The sequence below is a fragment of the Micropterus salmoides genome, unplaced genomic scaffold (genome assembly GCF_014851395.1).
Source record: "Micropterus salmoides isolate LMB-PRFRI ecotype aquatic unplaced genomic scaffold, ASM1485139v1 Ms_hic_scaffold_2586, whole genome shotgun sequence".
NCBI classification, from domain to species: domain Eukaryota; kingdom Metazoa; phylum Chordata; class Actinopteri; order Centrarchiformes; family Centrarchidae; genus Micropterus; species Micropterus salmoides.
The window spans coordinates 1,864-25,265 of record NW_024041802.1 but is presented as its reverse complement, the minus strand read 5'-3'; the positions used below and the strand labels follow the sequence as shown (position 1 = coordinate 25,265).

General features: G+C 41.4%; 1 pseudogene; it reads left to right on the top strand.

Annotated features, from left to right (window-relative positions):
- Nucleotides 1-990: 990 nt before the first annotated feature.
- On the top strand, nt 991-5,997 carry LOC119919164 (annotated as a pseudogene).
- Nucleotides 5,998-23,402: the final 17,405 nt, after the last annotated feature.

The following is a 23,402-nucleotide window of genomic DNA, read 5'->3' as shown; positions in this document are numbered from 1 at the left end:
AGCCTGCAGCACTAAACAAGATGATCGCTTTGGGAGGGACTGAATTAGCATAGGAGTCCTCCGTTACTTTGTGACTAGAATGTATTTAGAGCTGATGGAATCGCATCTTAAATTTAGCTATAGCACTATCAGACAGACATCTTGTATAGAATTTTTGCCCAATGGCGAGTAGTTCAGCAATACAAACTCAAAAGTTATCAAACAGTGGTCGGACAAAGAGGGATTCTGTGGGAACACCACTAAATGTTCAATTTCAATTACCATACACCAAAACAAGGTCGAGGGTGTGGTTAAAACAGTGAGTCGGTTCATGAACACTCTGAGAGAAGCCAATGGATCTAACAGAGAGATAAACGCAGTACTAAAGCTGCATTCTCAACGTCCACAGAATATTAAAATCCCCTACAATAATAACTTTGTCAGTTTAAGGACTAAAGTTGACAAAAACTCTGCAAATTCAGATAAGAATTCAAAATACGGGCCAGGTGCTCGGTACACTATAACGAAGAGAATTGGTTGCAGTGATTTCCAACTTGGGTGCGAAAGACTAAGAACAAGACTTTCAAATGAGTTATAGTTGGTTTAGGTTTAGAGCTGATTAGTAGGCTAGAGTCGAAGATAGCTGCAACTCCACCTCCTCGGCCTGTGCCTCGAGGAATGTGAGTATTAATATGACTGGGAGGGGTGGATTCAATTAGGCTAACATATTCTCCATCACCCAGCCAGGTTTCAGTAAGACCAAATAAATCAATATCATAATCTGATATTAGTTCATTTACTAGTACACCTTTAGAAGAGAGAGATCTGATGTTTAAGTGTCCACATTTAACTCTCCTATTCGTTTGCACTATTGCTCTTGTGGTTTTAATTTTTATGAGGTTTTATGCACAGCTCCCCTTCTGTTTACCTTTTAAATAATTTCAATGGTCGGGGGGCAGACACCGTCACTATAGGATTTTCACTAAGTAACTCCTGGAATGGAGGAGCAGAGAAGTGTGTTAAAATGCGACTCTGCCTCCTGGTCTCAACTCTGGGTTTCAATTATTTCATTTGGAATTATGGGGTTTGGATAGCAAAAGAGTTGCAGTAGTGTGCTAACGTATACTGTTTTTAATAGTCTAGACAGAAGGATGGAGTCTGAAGCTGGCGGGACGATGGAGGTGGCGGCACTCGGCCGGCCTTTCAACCTCGGGATGTTGTACGACTGCCGCAGAGACTCACTTGTCCCTGGTAAGGATTCACATGTGAAGATACTTAATGCATCACAACCAAACTTTCGGGGTTATATTATATTTTATTGTTGTAATCACTCACTGGTAGTTTCCTGCTGCATCGTAACATATTTACTTTTCTAGTTTATTAAAATAAAAAGTCAGTATGAGCTCAAGGCTGAAGCCATTCAAAGATTACATGTGAAATAGAACCGCAACATCTTTTTCCTGACACAATGCTTGCTGTGAAAAGGTTCAAACTTCTTTAAATCTTCTTTCTACCAAACAATATGCTGCTAACAATAATCTTTATCCTAATCACTTTCTTCTTCTCCTGTCTGTCTGGGTCTGGAAGCTGAACTTGAATTTTGCTTCTTCTTTTGCAGGAATTACACTGTGGGACCATGATGACCTGATAAAATATGTACAAGAAAGACCTCAGAACTATAATGATTTTGAGATCGTTGCATCTGAATCAATTGAGGACAAATCTTCAGCACTAAACGTTGAAGCTTCCCTGAAGGCAAGTTTCTTGAGTGGACTGGTTGAGGTTGATGGATCGGCCAAATACCTGAACGACAGTAAGATTTCCAAAAATCAGGCCAGAGTAACTCTGAAGTACAAGGCTACCACAAAGTTCCAGGAACTGTCGATGGATCACCTTGGAAGAGACAATATGAAGCATTCATATGTCTTTGATAAAGGATTAGCAACACATGTAGTCACAGCCATTCTTTATGGGGCACAAGCCTTCTTTGTCTTTGACCGTGAGGTGTCTAAAAAGAAGATCATCAAGACATTGAGGGGAACTTGAAAGTTATGATCAAGAAGATTCCCTGCCTTGCAATAGAGGGTGAAGGTTCCCTGAAACTGGAAGACAAGGACCGAGCAAATGTTGAGAAATTCTCCTGCAGATTCTTTGGAGACTTTTCTCTTGAAAAAAGTCCTGTGTCCTTTCAGGATGCAGTAGAAGTCTACCAAAGCCTGCCAAGATTACTGGGAGCCAACGGAGAAAAGGCTGTACCGATGAAAGTCTGGCTGTTGCCACTGACAAGTTTAGATTCTTCTGCTGCAAAACTGGTCCGTCAGATAAGTATAGGATTAGTTCAGGAATCACAGAGAGTCCTGGAGGACTTCAGTGAGCTGGAAATGAGGTGCAATGACACAATGAGAACCACCACCGCACAGCAGTTCCCACAGATTGGCAAAAAGATTAAAAGCTTTAAAGAGATGTGCTCTGAGTTCAAGCTAGAATTCCAACGAACACTTTCAAAGAAACTTCCATCAATCCGAGGAGGAGGAGAAGAGGAGGCTGTGCTCGCAGAGATCCTGAAGAAGAGACATTCTTCTCCTTTCAACAGTAAAGACCTGAACGAGTGGATGGACTGTAAAGAGAGAGAAGTCTACACCTTAATGTCTTTAACCAACAAGATGAAAAACACCAAGATCATCCCGTCTCAAACAGACCTGTACAGGGAAATCCTCAGTGCAGATCATGCTATGTGTTTGTTTTCACCTCCCTGGGAAGTGCTGAACCGTACCTCTCAGCTTTATCAAACTACATAAAACAAACACCCGAAGCAGACGACCCTCAAGATGTAGAGAAGGAACAATGGTTCACCTCAAAAGAAATAACAGATGCAATGAGGAATAAAGCAAAGCTCTTCAGTGACTTTGCAGAGGCCAACAAGGAGAACAAGAACATAAAGTTCCTGACAGTGGGATTAACAAATGAGACACAGAAAGGTTCAAGCATCTACCTTTATGAAGACGGCTTTTCTGTCAATGAGAACTTTGAGCCGCCTTCAAAGCCTGAAACAGTAACAGCAAGTGACATAAAGCACAACAGTGTGACACTGAAGATTTCTGCGCCCAGATTTGGAGCAGAGAACATCACCTCCTACTCTGTAGAGTACTGTGTCAGAGGAGAGGATGGATGGCAACAAGAGACAGCATCAAAAGCTGGAGAAGTCACAGTGAGCCATCTGAGTCCTAACACAGAGTATATGTTCAGATGCAGAGCAGTGACCTCAGCAGGTGTTGGGCCGGCCAATGAAGCCAGTGGTTCCATTAAAACCTGCTGAAGACTTTCTGATTCTGTTAAAGATCAAAGCACATTGTTAGAACCCCAGACCGGTCCTGTCCCTGTTTATAAAATCCCCCTGAAAGATGAACGAATCAGTGTCCCTGGCTGCAGGAGTTTCAGTTTTGGGAAAGAGTCCACTAAACGTAATCGCACCATCATGCTTCTGGGAGCAACTGGAGCTGGGAAGTCAACTCTCATCAATGGGATGATCAATTACATTCTAGGTGTCGAATGGGAGGATTCATATCGGTTTAAGTTAATTGATGAGGATCAGTCGACGTCACAGGCTGAAAGTCAGACCTCTGAAGTCACTGTGTACAAAATCAACCACCAGGAGGGTTTTAAAACAGAATACTCTCTGACCATTGTTGACACTCCAGAGTTTGGAGATACAAGAGGCTTAATAAGAGATGAGAGCATCACAGAACAGCTGTGTAATCTCTTCTCTGCTGAGCTTGGTGTCAGTGAAATTGACGCTGTGTGTTTTGTAGCTCAGGCTTCTTTAGCTCGACTCACGCCAACACAGAAATATGTGTTTGACTCCATACTCTCAATCTTTGGCAAAGATGTGGCAGAAAACATCAGGGTTCTGGTGACATTTGCAGACGGCCAGCGTCCACCAGTTCTAGAGGCAATCAATGCTTCAGGTGTCCCATGTCCTAAAACAAGAGACGGGCTGCCAGTTCACTTCAAATTCAATAACTCAGCTTTGTTTGCAGACAACAAATCATCTGCAGCAGGCAGCATGAGTGGGGATGATGAGGATGAAGATGGAGGCTTTGATCAGATGTTTTGGAACATGGGGACAAAAAGCATGAAGAGGTTCTTTGCTGCTTTGAATCAAATAGAAACCAAAAGCTTGACGATGACGCAGCAGGTCCTCAGAGAAAGAGAGCAGCTCGAGAATTCAGTTGAAAACTTGCAGGAGCAGGTTAAAGTTCAGTTAGCCAAGCTGGAGGAGATAAAAGAGACAAGTGAAATACTAAAAGAGCACGAGGCAGAGATGAAAAGAAACAAGAACTTTGAGTTTGAAGTCACTGTCATGAAGCCTTTTGAAGTAGATTTTTCTGGTACTGGAAATTACCTCACCAACTGTCAGCAGTGTCATGTCACCTGTCACTATCCCTGTCCATATGCAAATGATGCAGATTTAAGACACTGTGTTGCAATGGGATCAGATGGATACTGTACTGAGTGTCCAGGCAAATGTTTCTGGGATGTACATTATATTCAGAAGTACAAATGGGAGTATAAGGAAGTAAAAGAAAAACAAACAGTGAAAAAGCTGAAAGCCTCAGAGGCTAAGAGACCTGTTCAGGCACTGATTGATAAACTGAAGGCTGAATATGATGATGTTCAGGTTGAGGTGGTGAAACTGATAAAGAAGTCTTCTGTGTGTTTAAAAAGACTTAAAGAGATAGAACTGAAGCCAAATCCTCTCTCCACTCCAGAGTACATCGACATGCTGATTGAGGGAGAGAAATCTGAGGCCAAGCCAGGCTGGAAAAAACGAGTCCAGTCCCTGATAACCATGAGAGAAAAATCTGAGAGCATGGCTAAAATAGAAAGAGAAGAGACAGTCCTCGAGTCCATAGAATAGTGATCCGAAATCTTTGTGTCAAAACTAAATCAAAACCAAGACCATAACAAGACCTGACCAAATACCCAAACAAAGACAGAGATCCATTCAGACCCAGATACCAAAGAACCAAACAAGACAGAGAGTGATGTACTGAGACAGAGTCTCCATACTGAGACACCGACACTTCAGTTATTCTGACCAACAAGTAGAAATGTTTTCGACATAAAGAGAGAAGCTGCTAACTCGTTTGTACACATTTTGTGCTGGAAGCATTAACTGGACAACTTCCTGCCACCATTAACACCAGTGTCACAGTTTAAACCTGCAGCTTTATTAACTCAGCAAACCTGAACACTGAGAATTAAATAGTATTTAAATTTTATCTATTTTGACAATCTAAATATAACTGTTCATAAAGTGTTTAGATATATAGATTTGCATTGTTCAGTACGGCTTTGTAAACAGGAATATCAGCTTCTTACTCAGTTGTTCTGCTCTTCTATTATTTTCTTTGAGTTTTGAAAAAGGTGGTTAATGTGAATAATGATAATGACTTGTTATGCTGATGTGTATTGATTTACATGTTATTGTTGTGTTGTAATAACCGGTGTAAAATGCTCTGATAGTACATTAGATTTAGACATTTAGATTAGATAGTTCCCCTTGCTTGCTCACTACTCAAGAATGTCTGTTGTGTAAAAACAGCTGACGCTAATCTCTTTTTTAAACAGTAAGATGAGAGCATTCATTAATGTTCTGACCATGTTTCATAAATTTAATGTGTCCATGGAACGGCCAAAGAGGGGACTGATTTGACCTTTATGCATTCTGATGATCATATCATTTACTTTGTGTACTTATATTCATCTTACTGTCCACTATGTGTACCAGTGTTTCAGCTATAATGAACATCTGTGAGATAGTTTTATCTTCTGCCTATACTATACTGTTCCTGTGAGAACTTGAGTATCAAGGCTGAGAACAGCTTTCTCGTAGACTCCAGTTATCTCCTGCATTAAATCCCTTAGTTATCCAGATGCTGTGGAGTCTGAGTCCTCTGGACCAGCTGACTTTGTTTCACTACTTTTTTCTTACTTTAATAAAACTCACAAAGACAACTGTTTGTTGTAACTTCTTTATTTGCTCTACACAAGGACATAAACGATTCCCACCACAGTTTCAGATAAGAACTGTTTTACATACAAGTTTAAATACAACTTTACATGCAGAACATCAGAATTAGAAATACTTTATTGATCCCAGAGGGGAAATTGTTGTGGTACAGATGCTCAGGTTGTCAATAAAGAAAGTAGAAGTAATAATATAAATCTAAAATTATAAAAAGGTATGGAAACATGTACAGTACTGTAATGGAGAAATAGTAGTAATAATGAGTAAAGATAATGTTGAGAGCTTTAGTGAATATAAATCCTTAAACAATTCAGTATTGAGACAGAATAAACCAGAATATTGCACATTAGTGTTTTGAGTGTCCGACTCTCTGAGGGAGGAGCTACAGAGTCTGATGGCCACAGCCAGGAACGACTTCCTGTGGTGCATTTTGCAGGGACGAGTCCTGCACTGAACCTACTCCTGTGTTTGTTAAAACATCAAATACATTCAACTAGCGGTTTCCAACCTGGGGGTCGGGCCCACACAAGAGGTCGCAGGATAACGAGAGAGAAGCAGTTAGTTTGAGGATTTTTCACAGAGCTTAATGAGAACAGTATTTAAAATATGTTGTAGATATGCTCTCAAGTTTCTCAAGATAAATCTGACGGATGTGAAAAGATTATTAAGGGAGGAAAGAAGAAGAACAACTTCCTACACAAAACCTTTATTCCACTCTCGAGTTTTTAAAAGGAAATACCAACAGTAATGCACCTGAGTGCTTAAACAAATTAACAACTGAACGTCAAAATAGTTTATAAAAACGACCAAAAAGCCGATCACACAAGCAGATATCACTTTGTTTTAGAGGTCACATGATGAAAAGGTCATGAAGAAGTGGATTTAAACCCCCAAACAGTCTGGAGCAGCTCCAACAGTAAAATGCAGCTCTAACATTGATCAGTATTAATAATCTGTTAATGAAATATATAATAACAAAACAGTGACAAAGGCGGTCCTGCTGCACAGTGAGTCATATTTATGATAAGACTTCTGTGTTTGTACTGAAGTAGCATTTTGAATGCAGCATTAGTGGATGTAGAGTTTTTACATGAAAAATGCAGAATAACTATCAACTAATATTTATAAAATAGAAAACATTGTTATGGATCAAACTCTCAAACTGCTGCTAACTGTAGCTGCCGTTAGCTAGTTAGCTCAGTTTGCCATCCTGTTAGCCGACCCGGACTGGGAGCTCAGAGCCTGTGTTGTTGGATATTTAGGGAATTTGGAATATTAGTTATTATAATTATTTATTTATTTTGTACTTTGTACTATTTGTAAGTATAGGTACAGGACTTTGTATTTGTATTTTTGTTATTTATCATAGAAATTTGTTGATGTTAGACCTATATTGTATTATTTAAAATATTTTTTTAAACCAATTTTTTGAAGATATTATCTTCATATTTATTATTTATATTTAAATGATCTATTTCATTTTGCTATTTTAAAATTTTTCTTGTTTTTACAAATTTTTATTCAAATTTTTATTCTTCACTTTGAATAAGAGTTGCATATCACAGTCGTATTCAAGACACATTAAACACTGATTAAAGTGTAAATCTGTAGCACATAAAGCTCATTTTAAAAACAGGTGGTCTGGAGCAGTTTTTAGGTCTCACTTTATTTTAAAAAAAAAAGCAGTGTCCTCACCAACTTATCAAAAGGATTGTTCAGATTAACGTGTTCACAGCACATTTGTTAATCTGGAGTGTCCTTTATTCAGATATTCAGACTGTCGGGGCTCCACATCCGTCTGTCCAGATGTTAGCAGAGGTTTAATGTGGGTGGTGATGGAACAGTGGATAAGACACATACCTTTGGTGTGAGAGACTCGTACAGTTGTTTTGGATAAAAGCCTCTGCTGAATGAATAAATGCAAAATGCAATGCTTCATGATACCAGCAGGACTGAAGTAAATAATGTTCATATTGTTGACTAACTCTAATGTTTAAAGAGCTCATATTCTGCTTTTTCCCTCTCCTTTATTGTGTTATAAATCTTTTTTGTGCATGTAATAGGTTTGCAAAGTGAAAAAGCCCAAAGTAGTGGTAGTAAAGAAAACTCTGCTCCTGAACTGCCTGAAAACAGCGCCATTGTAGTCCAGCCTCTTTTTCCATTACCGTGTTACCTTCTCTGCTTCTGATTGGCTAGTAGTCCTTAACTAGGCGCATGTGCAACTCCCAACAAAGATCATTTAGAGACAAGATGTATCACTCCGTAGCTAAAACGAAGCCTTCAATATAGGGTGAAAAGAGGAGCTGCAGCAATGTGCAGTCTGACAAAAATATGGTGTTTTTTGAAAATGAAACCATGTGAACCTGTTCTGGTACAACCTCTAAATAAGATTGTGAACCTGAAAATGAGCAGAACACCACTTCTTTAAGACTTGTGAAAGTGTTCACCTTCTCCGTTAAAACCTGTAAATGTCCTCACCAAGAAAAAAACAATGGAAACATTTTTATTTCCTTAAATAAGAACAACAGTCAAAGTTTAAATTAGTAGTATCACCTGCACTAGTAGTATTTCCACGTATTTATCCTAGACATTTACAGAAAATTTCAGAAAGTGAGATATCATTTTCATCAAATATGTTGATGATGTGTTTTTAGTTCATAAATAATTCTTAAAGTTTATCTCAGCATCACTACCTACTACTGAATGACAACTGAACATCTGTTTTTTGTTTTGTTTTTATATTTCAGTATAGATATGTAGAGCGCCTGGATAGCCCAGTGGTTCATGCCTCTGACTTTGGTACAGGTGATCGTGGGATTCCCAGTCAGGGCAGAGCAGGATCCAACGGTCAAGGTTGCCAAGGCTAAGTCACAAAGTACCCTCTGAAGGTCTGCTATACTGATACACCACAGCAACAGTACTCCCAGAGATGTTTGGCTAGAAGATGAACGCCATAATTCACAAAGAGCATTAGGTGCAGAAGGCCAGAAGTCAAAGTTAAGGCTTGGCATCTAGGAGGAGGAAGAACCTTCATGGACAGACAGACCTGTACCACTGACAGGTAGAAGAAGTGGCTGATATCAAGAAATCCTACCTGTGGCTAGAAAAGGCTGGACTGAAGGACAGCACAGAACTGTCATAGCTGTCATAGTGTTCAGGAACATCTGCCATGAGGATGGGCTGGAAGGTCAAAATGGAAGACGCCTCCTAAAATAGGTTAGAATGACCGAGCTAAGATCCTGTGGGACTTCAAGATCCAGACTGACAAACTGGTGATGGCTAACCAACCAGACATCGTGTTGATCGACAAACAGCAGAAGAAGGGAGCAGTGATAGGAGGAGTGATCCCAAGCGGCAGCAACATCAAGAAGAAGCTTGAAAAATACAAAGGGCTAAAGGGGAGCTAGAAAAGATGTGGAGAGTAAAAACAACTGTGGTGCCAGTGGTAATCGGAGCACTGGGGGCCCCCAAACTGGGAGAGTGGCTCCAGCAGATTCCAGGTCTCTGTCCAGAAGAGTGCGGTCCTAGGAACAGCGAAGATACAACAATGAATGAGCAGAAGTCTTTCATTTCGTCGGTTTTCTTACATTAGCTTAGCTTCACTACTTTACAACATGTTTGGTAAAGCGTGTTTCCAGAAAATGAACTGACCTTTATTTACACTATGTTGTTGTTTCAAGTTACGTCATTCTGTTCAGTGAGGCCTCTCAAACTTTGATATGTCCAGTGTTGGGAAGTAACTAGTTAAATGTAATTTGTTAAGTAATTTAATTTCAAAATAAATGTAACTATAATCTGTTACAGTTACTAAGAAAAAATTACAGTTACTTATGTTCAGGATTACATTGGGAGTTACATCTGAATATTTTCTGTAAAAAGCTCGACTTTTTGTTGAATTATATTCATTTGTTGCTTTGCATGTTTTTCATGTGCACAATGTCTTCCTCTGTCATTTCCACCTCAGCCGTTCAGTAAAGCTTGATGCTGTTCTGGTCCTTCTGTTTGAATTTGCAGCGCCGCCCGTCTGAAGGTTAAACTGTCTCTCAAGCTGTCTTTTTCTAAACGGTTGAAAACATTCATTAGAAATTTAGAAAAGCAGCACCTTCCCAACACTGGATATGTTGATACAAGTTACTTCCTGTAAGCAGGTGAACTGAAAAGGTTTCGTTTTTAAAGACACAGCGACATCTAGCTGGGCGTTTTCCCAGCATGCCTTGAAGTTTTCAGAGCAAGTCAGACAGAAATCTAAAAAATATCAGAACCACAACATGTGAGATTTGTGTGTCTGGTAGAAACACAGCAGACTTTTCCTGAGGGAATTACCCACAGTTCATAGCGTTGAGATGTTAAAAGCAGAGTACAAAGAAAGAAGTTACATTAAGTGTGTGATGCTGCGTTCATTAAAAATAGGCCTCTCGTCCTGAGGTGGCACGGTGGTGCAGTGGTTAGCACTGTCGGCTCACAGCAAGAAGGGTTCGAACCTCGGTCGTCCCAGGTCTTTCTGCGTGCAGTTTGCATGTTCTCCTCGTGTCTGGGGAGAATGTGTGTCTCACCCAAAGTCGTCCCCTCTGTAAGGCAGGAGCCCGGAGTACGTTCGCATCTGACAGTTTTAGGCGCCCATCAGTGCCCGGCCCTCTGCGCTGCTCTCTGGCTCTGGATCCTCAGTCCTGCCATTCTCCAGCTCTCCACCAGGTGTCCTCCACAGGCTCTTCCTCATTTCCTCTTCACCTGACCGCCACACCTGCTCTCCCTTCCCTCATCAGCCTCTCCCCATACATACCTGCTCACGCTCATCTTCCTGTTAGACTTCTGGTCTGCTGTGGGCCAGGTTACTTGTTGGATCTGCTTTTACCTGGACCTGGACCTGGACCTGGACCTGTATCTGCCTGCCAGCCTGTTCACCTGCATGTAAGTATATAAAGTTTAAACCCTTAAACTTTACTTTATCTGCCTGTTCTGTCTTCGTTTGACCTTCAGACACTCCTGAGCTTTTTAATTGGTACTACTTCCAACAAATCCTTGAAATTAGATAATTCAAAGTAAATTTAAAAAAAGGTCTGATCAAATTATTAATATAAGTGGAAAGTATTCAGCTGATTGTTTATCCAGACAAGAGTTCACAATATTAATAACAAAGCATTTTTAATTTCTGCTTTTACTGCATCTCTGGTTAGTTTGATAAACATCAACATCAGCAGCTGAAAGCAAAAAGAAAAATTTAAAGGATGAATACATGGAATAATTAAATAGTAAAATTTGCATTATAACACCTATAGTTGTGTCCGCATACATAATCACAGCCATCACTTTGTCCAGCAATCATAAACATTCTGTCAAAAAAACGCCGCATGATGTTTAAATCTTTCTAAGAAATAACGACCTGTATCTGTTTTACAAGCGTTCATCTGTCTTTAAATCAGAAAACGACTCTGGAACGACCTGCGAGATGAAACAAATCAGCATCTTTGAAATCATCAATTGAATGACTTTAGTAAAAATAACTTTCCATGACAACAATAGACAGAGATATGAAAGACAAGGATGGCTCACAAAATATACATACTTATCTTTATTATACTGGACACAAACGGGCATAAACATTTTCTATAAAGTAGATGAGCAGTAAAATGGTGGTGGTTTTGCTGATAATAATTTAGTTTTATAGTCTGTGAAATGAAGAAAGAGAAATAAAGAAAAGAAAATAATTATGAAGAGTAGCATTAATGATGGAAACCCTGGACATTGACAAAACTAGGAGTATCAGTAGTAGTAGAAGAGGCTCATGAAGCAAACAGCTGGTCAGGTGTAACCACAGAAGGGCAGGCTTGAGAAGACTGAATACAATACTCATTTCAAAATCATTTCTTAAATTTCCACCGGCTCTTGATCTCCATTAAATTACTGAAGACAAACAGAATCTGGGAATCATCTTTGAGTCTTTGCACAGAAGCAAAAATAGCAGAAATAAGGTTTGGGGCCCAACATTAAACTGTTGTGGCCCCTGAAAAGCTCATTTCTCCCTCCTGTGTTTGCCTGCAGCCTCTCAGACTCTGCTGCTGGAACTCTTCCTGCCTCTAACTGTCTGCAGACTCCAGATCTCCTCGGTGCTTTACTGTCTATTGCCCCCATCTTTCTTTCAGAACAAATGTGTTCATCTGCTGCTCCGTCTCTCTGAAAACATCTTTTATAAAAAGGTTATTCCCCCATTTTAACTTCCATTTTTCAATGAATCACTCAGACTTTATTTGTAGAGCGCATTTCATGCAAAATAACAATACAAGGAGCCTGGCATTGTTTTTCCAGCATTACCAAATAACCAAAACAGAAGTTATTAGGCAACATTAACTTGAGAAAAATAAAATAAAATAAGAATTAAATTCAATAAAGAGAAGTAAGCATATAATAAGACACATAAGAGAAAAAAAAAGATCAATAAATATTAATTAATTAATTATTTAAATAATAAAAAAATAATTAGGAAAATACTAAGCTAAAAAGATTTAAAAAGTAAAAGTATTATTGTCTCTGAATGTTTTTACTATTTTATTACTGGATTATTATTTGATGGTTACTAACCTCCCGGGAACCATCACCTTATCGTGGTGGAGAGGTTTGTGTGCCCCGGTGAACCTGGAGGCTGTGTTGTCGGGAGCCTAGTGCTCCTGGTAGGTTCTCCCAAGGCAAAGTGGTTCCAGGTGAGGGGCCAGACTGAGAGTGGTTCACAAAGACCCTTGATGACGAATCGAGGAAGAGGAGGAGACACCCTGCCCGGAGGAAGCCCGGGGCCCCCATCTGGAGCCAGGCCCAGAGGGAGGGCTCGCCGGCGAGCGCCTGGTGGCCGGGTTTGCCATGGAGCCCAGCCGGGCTCAGCCCGAAGAAGCAACGTGACAAACTCAAATTGTCAGTTTAGAGAATTCGGCCTTCTTGGAGACCCTGAATGGAGTTCTGTATGGGGCTCCAGTAGGGGACTCCATAGTTCTGCTGGGAGACTTCAATGCGCATGTGGGCAATGATGGAGATACCTGGAAAGTCGTGATTGGGAGGAACGGCCCCCCTGATCTCAACCTGAGTGGGTGTTTGTTGTTAGACTTCTGTGCTAGTCATGGATTGTCTATAACGAACACCATGTTCGAGCATAAAGATGCTCATAAGTGTACATGGTACCAGAGCACCCTAGACCGAAGATCAATGATCGATTTTGTAATCGTTATATCTGATTTGAGGCCGCATGTTTCAGACACTCGGGTGAAGAGAGGGGCAGAGCTGTCAACCGATCACCATCTAGTGGTGAGTTGGGTCAGGGGGTGGGGGAAGACTCTGGACAGACCTGGTAAGCCCAAACGGGTAGTGCGGGTGAACTGGGAACGTCTGGAGGAGGTCCCTGTCCGTGAGATCTTCAACTCAAACCTCCGGCGGAGCTTTTCTGGCATCCCTGTGGAGGTTGGGGACATTGAACAGGAGTGGGCAACGTTCAAAACCTCTATTGCTGAAGCTGCAACGGAAAGCTGTGGTCTCAGGTGCCTCAAGGGGCGGTAACCCACCGTGGTGGACACCGGTGGTCAGGGAAGCCGTCCGACTGAAGAAGGAGGCCTTCTGGGATTTGTTGTCTAGGAGGACTCCGGAGGCGGTTGCAAGGTACCGACGTGCAGGTGTGGGAGATTTCGGAGAAGACATGGAGAAGGACTTTCGGTCTGCACCAAAGTGTTTCTGGAGAACTGTCCCCCATCTCAGGAGGGGGAAGTGGGGAACTGTCCAAGCTGTGTACAGTAAGGATGGGACCCTGTTGACCTCAACTGGGGAGGTAATTGGGCGGTGGAAGGAACACTTTGAGGAACTCCTAAATCCGACTGACACGCCCTCTTTAGTAGAGGCAGAGCTCGAGGCTGATGGGGGATTCTCGTCAATTTCCCTGGTGGAAGTCACTGAGGTAGTCAAACAACTCCACAGTGGCAAAGCCCCAGGGATTGATGAGATCCGCCCAGAAATGCTGAAAGCTTTGGGTGTGGATGGGCTGTCTTGGATGACACGTCTCTTTAACATTGCGTGGAAGTTGGGTACAGTGCCCAAGGAGTGGCAGACTGGGGTGGTGGTTCCCCTGTTCAAAAAGGGGGACCAGAGAGTGTGTGCCAATTACAGGGATATCACACTTCTCAGCCTCCCCAGTAAAGTCTATTCCAAGGTGCTGGAACGGAGGGTTCGGCCGATTGTCAAACCACAGATTGAAGAGGAACAATGCGGTTTTCGTCCCGGTCGTGGAACAACTGACCAGCTCTTTACTCTCACAAGGATCCTGGAGTGGGCTTGGTAGTATGCCCATCCAGTCTACCTGTGTTTTGTAGATCTGGAGAAGGCGTATGACCGGGTCCCCGGGAGATACTGTGGGAGGTGCTGCGGGAGTATGGGGTGAGGGCGGCCCTTCTCAGGGCTATCCAATCCCTGTACATCCAAAGCGAGAGCTGTGTCTGAGTACTCGGCAGTAAGTCAGACTCTTTCCAGGTGAGGGTTGGCCTTCGCCAGGGCTGCGCTTTGTCACCTATCCTGTTTGTGATATTCATGGACAGGATATCGAGGCGTAGTCATGGCGAGGAGGGGCTGCGGTTCAGGGGGCTTGGGATCTCATCACTGCTTTTTGCGGATGATGTATTCCTGATGGCATCATCGGTCTGTGACCTTCAGCTCTCACTGGATCGGTTCTCAGCCGAGTGCGAAGCGGTTGGGATGAGGATTAGCACCTCTAAATCTGTGGCCTTGGTTCTCAGCAGGAAACGGGTGGAGTGCCAACTCCAGGTAGGGAATGAGTCCTTACCCCAAGTGAAGGAGTTCAAGTACCTCGGGGTCTTGTTCACGAGTGAGGGGAGACTGGAGCAGGAGATTGGCCGGAGAATCGGAGCAGCAGGGGCGGTATTGCACTCGCTTTACCACACTCTTGTGACGAAAAGAGAGCTGAGCCGTAAGGCAAAGCTCTCTATCTACCGGTCGATTTTCGTTCCTACCCTCACCTATGGTCATGAAGGCTGGGTCGTGACCAAAAAAACGAGATTGCGGGTACAAGCGGCCGAAATGGGTTTCCTCAGGCGGTTGGCTGGTGTCTCCCTTAGAGATAGGGTGAGAAGCCCGGCCATCCGCGAGGAGCTCGGAGTAGAGCCGCTGCTCTTTTGCGTTTAAAGGAGCCAGTTGAGGTGGTTTGGGCATCTGGTAAGGATGCCTCCTGGACGGGCGACCCGACCCCGGATAAGCGGATGAAGATGGATGGATGGATGGATGCTTACTAATGTATTCATGTTTCAGTATAAATGTAGACAATGTACTGTTCAAGGTTGTAATAAATGTAAAGTGATTTAATCCCAAATCATTTTTGTGAAAGCCTGTAAATGACTGGAAAATACAGGTTTTTCAGGTGTCGCTCCAGCTGAAATCAAATATCTGAATATCTGTGAGAAACATTCTGCAGTTTTGGAATCATGAAAATATAAAACAAGGAAATCATTTCAAAACAAAAATTAAAAATTGCATAGCATTAACTTTAATTTGAAAAACAAAACACACTCGTCCACACCCACTTTAATTATGCCACGTTCACACCTAATCACCATAGAAATACCAAACATACCATCAGGAGTCTATACATCGCCCTGACAACCAGAGGCTCGCCTGACAACAGCTGGGGTGTTAACTGCCACACCTCTAAAGGCTGAACACTGTCAAGTGCACGTATACAGGCTAAATAAATACGTCCCAGTTGATCTACCTGAGTCTCACGCTTCAAAAGATTTTAGCATCTGATATAAAAAGCTCTTGTACAGAAAATCAGCAGGTTGAGACCCTCAAAGAATGATGTGACGTATTTAAAATAAACATGTTGCTTTCTTTATTTGATCTTTTAAAAGTGAATTGAGTTTTTTCTATATACATTTTGTAATTGTGGAAGGTTTGTTTGTGTCTGAATGTAAGATTTTTCTTTTATATAATCAGTAATAAGTCGAGTACTTCAAATCTTTACTCAAGTAAAAGTATCTGGTCAATAAACTATTCAAAGTACAGGTTACTTTGTGTTTTAATGTACTGTTCGGTGTGTGCAGCTGATATCTGACAGAGGCGCTTCAGTTAAAGCTCTCCTGTGTAACACAGCTTAGATGGCCGCTCATTTTGCTAAATGCAGCAAAATGCAGAGCAGATAACAGACTAGTTGTAACATTTAAAAATAGATTACTGAGACCAAAAGAATACTGGAGGAAAGTAAAGTGTAAAAGTACACTTTTTAAAAGTGAAAAGTTGCCTAACTTTTGTACTAATGAACTGGTAACGAGTTGCTACCCACCCGTTTGTAATGCTTCCTGATTGACTCTCTGATCATTCAGTTCTAGTTAAAGTATGAACGATATGAAAATATAAGCACACGTCATTACTAACTCAGAGGAGCTGCAGCAGTGACACTGATGACCCTTTTCTTCACGTCTGTTCAGTTGTGGTGGTTTAGGATCAGCTGAGTGAAGGTTTGGTTCATGGTTTCTTTGCTCTAAAAGCTGCTGTGGTTCGGTCCACACACTCTGCTCCCCTTCATAAAGAAATAGTGGCCTTTATTTTTGTTTTAGCAGCCTGAGATCTGAACAACAGCAGCTGCTTTCAGTCGGTTATATTTTGATCTTGTAAACTAAAAATGGGGTCTGATTCCTCCTCACTGTCTCGTTTCTGGGTCCCCTGTTATTCTCTTTCTATCTGCTGCCCTTGTGAAAGATCAGAGACAGATCGAACAGAACATATTTATTTCCAGATAAAATTCAACTATGTCTAAACACGATCAGGGACTGGGTGTGAGACCGCAGAACATATTTTGCAGCTCAGTACTGATAAGACAGAGGTTCTGTTGTTGCTCCAGAAAAAATGCCCCCATGATTATGCAAAATATTATAATATCTCCTCTGCTGCCCAGTCCTACTGTGGAATATTTGATAAATCTGCATTAGTTGACACCAGATGTCACAAACTCGCCTTCAGGTGATCGAGCTTTTTACACACAAACTTCGGAATGCTCTGCCCACACCCTCACTGTGTGCTGGTTCTGTGGACGTTTTCAAAAGGCAGCTGTGTTCTTGTGTCTGTTGCGTTGAATGTTGTCTGTCCTGTCGGTCCTGTTGAGGAGAGCTTCAACATCATAGTTTCTCATACAAAGTTGAAATTTTGTCTCAGACTGCAGAGCTGCAGTGGAGACAAGTCTCTCTGTTTGTCTCTGAAGAAAATTTAAACTGAATCAGGTTTTTCTCAACAAAACATCAGAATCTCTGACAAACACTGGTGAGTACACTGCCCTGCACAGACTACATGCAGTCACAGCTAACATTAGCTGAAGCTAATTTAACATTTTCCTGTTTGATTTAGTGATTGAGTTTGTTACACCACATAGACAGACTGTAGAGGAGAGCTGGAACAAATGAAACGCAGGACGAAAGTAAAACAGCAATTTTATCTGAGCTCATACATTTCTGATGTGCCAAACTACATCAGCACGTACAGAACGCAGTTTTGCGGAGTTATAGCAAAGAAGCTGTTTTTAATCACTGAAAGTAAATTCACTCAAGTAGTAATTTAATTTTAATTTAAGTTGTGTCATTGTCATGATCTGATGACGGGTTAGTTATATATTAAGAAGGACAGACATTTTAAATTAAAACAATATTAACATAAAAACAATTTAAATTTATACTGTTTGTGTTTCTTTCATCCCGACCGGTCAGGACAGAAGAAACGAGACGCATCTTCTGCTGTAAGTCAAATTAAACTGAAGTCGTTCCACATTTGGACAAAACATCAGCTGGTATTGATCGAACACGTTTCTGTCTGTATCTTTTAAAATGATGTTTATCTGAAAAGTGTTTCAATGGTTCCGGCTCTCTGCTCTATTTTAGCTTAGCAACGAGTTAAAGGTAGTTTTAACTAAAAGAACTGGTAACAGTAACTAAAACTAATGAATTGATTATCTGAAATCTATCAGCAGAATGACTGCCTAACCTAAAGAGAACAACATGTTGTTGACATACATATGTTCTTATGTCACTTGTGCTGAATGTTGTCTGTCCTGTCCATCAGGAGAGCTTCGACATCGCATTTCCTCAACTGAAGCCTCTCTGTTTGTCTCTGAAGAAAAATCCATCAGACTCTCTGACAAACACTGGTGAGTACACTGTTAGTTGGCCAAATTTAATTAAAACCAGAATCTGACTTTGTTTCATTTAAAATATTATGACAGGTGTGTAAAAAAAACAAGTCAACTTTGACATGTATATACTTTATATACTACTCTATACTTATACTTTAAAACGATATAACTATATAAAACAGGGAGAAGAAAAAACACAGAGTGCAGTCACAGCTAACCTTAGCTTAAGATGATTTACCCTTTTTTTTTTTAATAACCTGTTTCCTGTTTCTTTAGTCTCACACACACACATTGAACTGTCTTTCCTGAGGTTTGTTTAAAGACAGTCTCACATTTGGTAAAGATCCCCTCCACTCAGACATTTCCAAATCATGTTACAATGCTCAGGTCAGTTCTGCCACAGGTACAGTGAGGAAAATAAGTATTTGAACACCCTGCTATTTTGCAAGTTCTCCCACTTAGAAATCATGGAGGGGTCTGAAATTGTCATCGTAGGTGCATGTCCACTGTGAGAGACATAATCTAAAAAAAAAATCCAGAAATCACAATGTATGATTTTTTAACTATTTATTTGTATGATACAGCTGCAAATAAGTATTTGAACACCTGAGAAAATCAATGTTAATATTTGGTACAGTAGCCTTTGTTTGCAATTACAGAGGTCAAACGTTTCCTGTAGTTTTTCGCCAGGTTTGCACACACTGCAGGAGGGATTTTGGCCCACTCCTCCACACAGATCTTCTCTAGATCAGTCAGTCACAGAGTTTGAGCTCCCTCCAAAGATTCTCTATTGGGTTTAGGTCTGGAGACTGGCTAGGCCACGCCAGAACCTCGATATGCTTCTTACAGAGCCACTCCTTGGTTATCCTGGCTGTGTGCTTCGGGTCATTGTCATGTTGGAAGACCCGGCCTCGACCCATCTTCAATGCTCTAACTGAGGGAAGGAGGTTGTTCCCCAAAATCTCGCAATACATGGCCCCGGTCATCCTCTCCTTAATACAGTGCAGTCGCCCTGTCCCATGTGCAGAAAAACACCCCCAAAGCATGATGCTACCACCCCCATGCTTCACAGTAGGGATGGTGTTCTTGGGATGGTACTCATCATTCTTCTTCCTCCAAACACGGTTAGTGGAATTATGACCAAAAAGTTCTATTTTGGTCTCATCTGACCACATGACTTTCTCCCATGACTCCTCTGGATCATCCAAATGGTCATTGGCAAACTGAAGACGGGCCTTGACATGTGCTGGTTTAAGCAGGGGAACCTTCCGTGCCATGTGTGATTTCAAACCATGACGTCTTAGTGTATTACCAACAGTAACCTTGGAAACGGTGGTCCCAGCTCTTTTCAGGTCATTGACCAGCTCCTCCCGTGTAGTTCTGGGCTGATTTCTCACCTTTCTTAGGATCATTGAGACCCCACGAGGTGAGATCTTGCATGGAGCCCCGGTCCGAGGGAGATTGACAGTCATGTTTAGCTTCTTCCATTTTCTAATGATTGCTCCAACACAGTGGACATGCACCTACGATGACAATTTCAGACCCCTCCATGATTTCTAAGTGGGAGAACTTGCAAAATAGCAGGGTGTTCAAATACTTTTTTCCTCACTGTACCTGTGGCAGAACTGACCTGAGCATTGTAAGCGAGGTGGCTGTGGCTCAGGAGGTAGAGCGTTGGCTGTTAATCAGAAGATTAAGATTACTATCATTATCAAAATCTGTTTGAGTACTTAGGCTCAATGTACGAATGTGTGAATGGTGCTTTGAGTGGTCGAAAAGAGTAGAAAGGCACTATACAAATACGGAGCATTTACATTTAAGTGTACTCCATCCACGCAGCTGTGTGCACCATGATTTGGGATGTTCAGCAGACACGCAGCGCTGCTCCACTGTGACAAAAAGGACTCCAACTCCATCTTATTGCCTCGGGAACGCCCATTCACAAACAGTCACATCAGTGACAGTGTAAACCAGAAACAAACAAATGCACGGATAGTGACAGCTCATCTTTTGAAACACCCACTACGGAACTAAACTGTACTCACCTCTTTTGTCAGTCCTCCTTTCCTGCCATCAGTGACAATATATTGTTCACACGTGGATGTTTTATTTGGCATATTTGAATTAGCCTCCAGTATAGTTGATGCTGCAGGTGGTAATGCCAAAATAATAACAATAAAGTGAAGATATGCATCTGTTCATTCCTCACTCATTCATTCTTGTCAAAGCTTTTATGTAGGTTTTATTGATACATATCGGTTCATTACAACAACAAAAATGCAAAGGATACAATTATCAATACATCTCACATTGACAGAAGCTAAAATTTAATTCATTTCGATATTGGAGCTTTATATGGCTTTTATTGTTTAGTTGTTCTATGGAGGTGCAGTACTGTTTCAGTTCAACAGTAAACTGATTGAAGCAGGGTTTGGATCCAGTTCACTGTGTGGATGTGGAGCTGCACAATATAGCTCAGATTGTCCGGACCGTGAAGTTTATAACATAACATTCTTGTCAAAGCTACCCGCAGATTAATCACTGTCAAGTATAGGGAGATGTCACGATCCTGTCCTGTGGTTGTCTGTGTTATTATTTTGGCCGTGCCTTCTCTTTGTTCTGTATTTTGATCTTGTTTCTGGGTTTGGTTCCATGTCTTATGTTATACTGTTTCGCATTGTTCATTTTTGTGGGGATTTTCGCGTTGGTTCTCTTTGTTTTCTTGCCTCACTACTTCGTCCTGCGTTCCAGTTCTGTGTCTTAGTTCATGTATTAGTGTTTTCTCCCAGTCTGTGTACTTCGGTGTTTGTTGTTATTTTGCCTATGTCTGCTCTGTGTTCTGGGCCCTGTTTCAGAAAGCGGGTTTAGTGAAAACTCTGAGTAAGTTGAGCCTGAGAAGAGGGAAACTCTGGGTTTTCAGTTTCAGAGAGCGAGTTCAGATAAACTCTAGTTCTGTAACCCCAGCAACTTACCCTGTGAACCTAACCTCCTCAAGAAGAGGAATACTTCAATGAACAGTAACCTTTCATCTTGTAGTTGCACTGATTGAACATTCCTATCGTAGTTATCAGTTGGATATGATGTGAATATTGTATATATCTGGAGTGAGAGTGGTGCAGCTGAAACAATAAATGTAGTTTAAAAGTGAGTTTTTTATTATCTGCTGATAGTCTGAATGTGTTTTGACAGCATTTCATAAAATACAAAATTTTATTAATGTAAAATTGACGTCTAAAACTTTACAGTAAGTTTGAACCTAGACACATTTTCCACTGCAAAAAAATCATTAATAGCCATATGCCTACTGAGTCGGACTGTGGCTTTACAATCACAGGTCCATGAGTGGCCTAAACTGTGTCTAATCTGTTCGATTATCACCTTCAGTTATTGCCACCGGCATTTAGTCCCGTCAGGTCCAGCTGAATAAACAGGCCTGTAGCTATTTAATATGAATAACAGGCTGGAGGAGAATCCAGCACTTTATCATTCATTAAGGAAATTCCAGTCTGGTAAATGATGAATGAGCAACGATGTATAAAATGTAATGTTAACATATCGATCCTCCACTCCTGCGTTTTAGAGCCAATCATGGTCCGCGTTGGCACTCATTCATTTTTAGCTCCACCTGATTTAAAATAGAGGATCTGCCTTTATTTACCCGTTGCCATGGCGAATCGTATTATCGGACCTCCATTGATGATGGCTTTTTTTCCCCAGCAGGCTCAACATACTCAGAGTTGAATGAACTAATACCTGTTCTGAAACCGGAAACTTTGACAGCACAGAGTTCGTCAACCCAGACTTCAGGTTTACACTCAGTTTGTTGAACCTGCTTTTTGAAACGGGGCCCTGTTCTTAGTTCAGTCTGTTTTCCCCGTTACGTTTGTAGTCTATCTGTATGATTAGATTTTAGTCTGTTCCAGTATGTTTCTCTTGTGTCAGTTGCCTGTGCCTTGTGTTCAGTCTGTGCCGGCCTAAGTTCTTGTCTTAGTCTGTTTTTATCTGGTGTTGTTTCATGCTCACTTTCTGTCTGCCTGTCGAGTGTTGTCTGTTCCCCCAGTGATCCCTTTGCCTACCTGTCTCTCTGTTTTACCCTGCTGTCTCTCTGCCTGCCTGTCTCGTTAGCCCTGGTCTCTGTCACCTGTGCTGCTCCCGCCTGCTTGTTAGTACCTGGTGTATAAATGGTTGGTGTTTCTATTCAGTTCCCGTCCGGTCATTGTCATAGATGTGTGTTCTGCCTGATTCAGAGATTCCTGTTACCTTTCGTGTTGGACTTGGCCAGTCATCACTATTTGTAAGCTTTGTTCTTTTGTTGGATTGAAACCCTGGAACTGTATCTCTGCTCTCAGTGTCTTGCATTTGGGCCCTCTCCTGCTATGCGCTCATCAATCCTGACAGGAGATGCAGCCCACATAAATATTCACGACAGGATGCGAGTCTGTCATGTAAAGTTCTTTAGTGCGCTCGCAGAATTTCAGCCTGAAACCTGCTGAATATAACTGAATCTACCAAAATGTATCAAAGCTTGAACTTTGGTTTGGACCTTGATGCAGAATTTCAGATGTGAAAGGGCCCTTAGTTACAATTGAATTCATCTTTCTTTAGAAAGATGAGATAAAGGATTAGCAACACATGTAGTCACAGCCATTCTTTATGGGCACAAGCCTTCTTTGTCTTTGACTGTGAGGTGGAAGATCATAAAGACATTGAGGGGAACTTGAAGATGATCAAGAAGATTCCCAGCTTTGCTATAGATGGTGATGGTTCGCTTAAAATGGAATACAAGGAGAGAGCAAATGTTGAGAAATTCTCCTGCAGATTCTTTGGAGGCTTTTCTCTGAAAAAAGCAGGATGCAGTAGAAGTCTACCAAAGCCTGCCAAAAGTTAGTCGGCTAACCCATTGATCCTGTGAGAGGAAAATAATATTGAGGCAACATTAAGATATCAGAACTTAAAGCACTATAAAAATTTTTTTATAAAACTTAAACCTGCAGTTTTATTGGCCACTTGTATTCAGCAGAAACAAGTAGTGAACATTAACCTGTCAGCACTTTGTAAGTTTATGATCAAACAGCAGCTTGTTTCTTCCTCCAGTAGCAGAGCAGCATGATGCTTCATGAGAGAAATATCTGGCTCTTTAGCTTCTAAACGCTCAGCTATCTTCACCAGCTTGACTCTAACTGTCTTTTTTTTGCTGATGAGTCGTGTACGGCGTCTTTATTACAGCTATATTTTCAG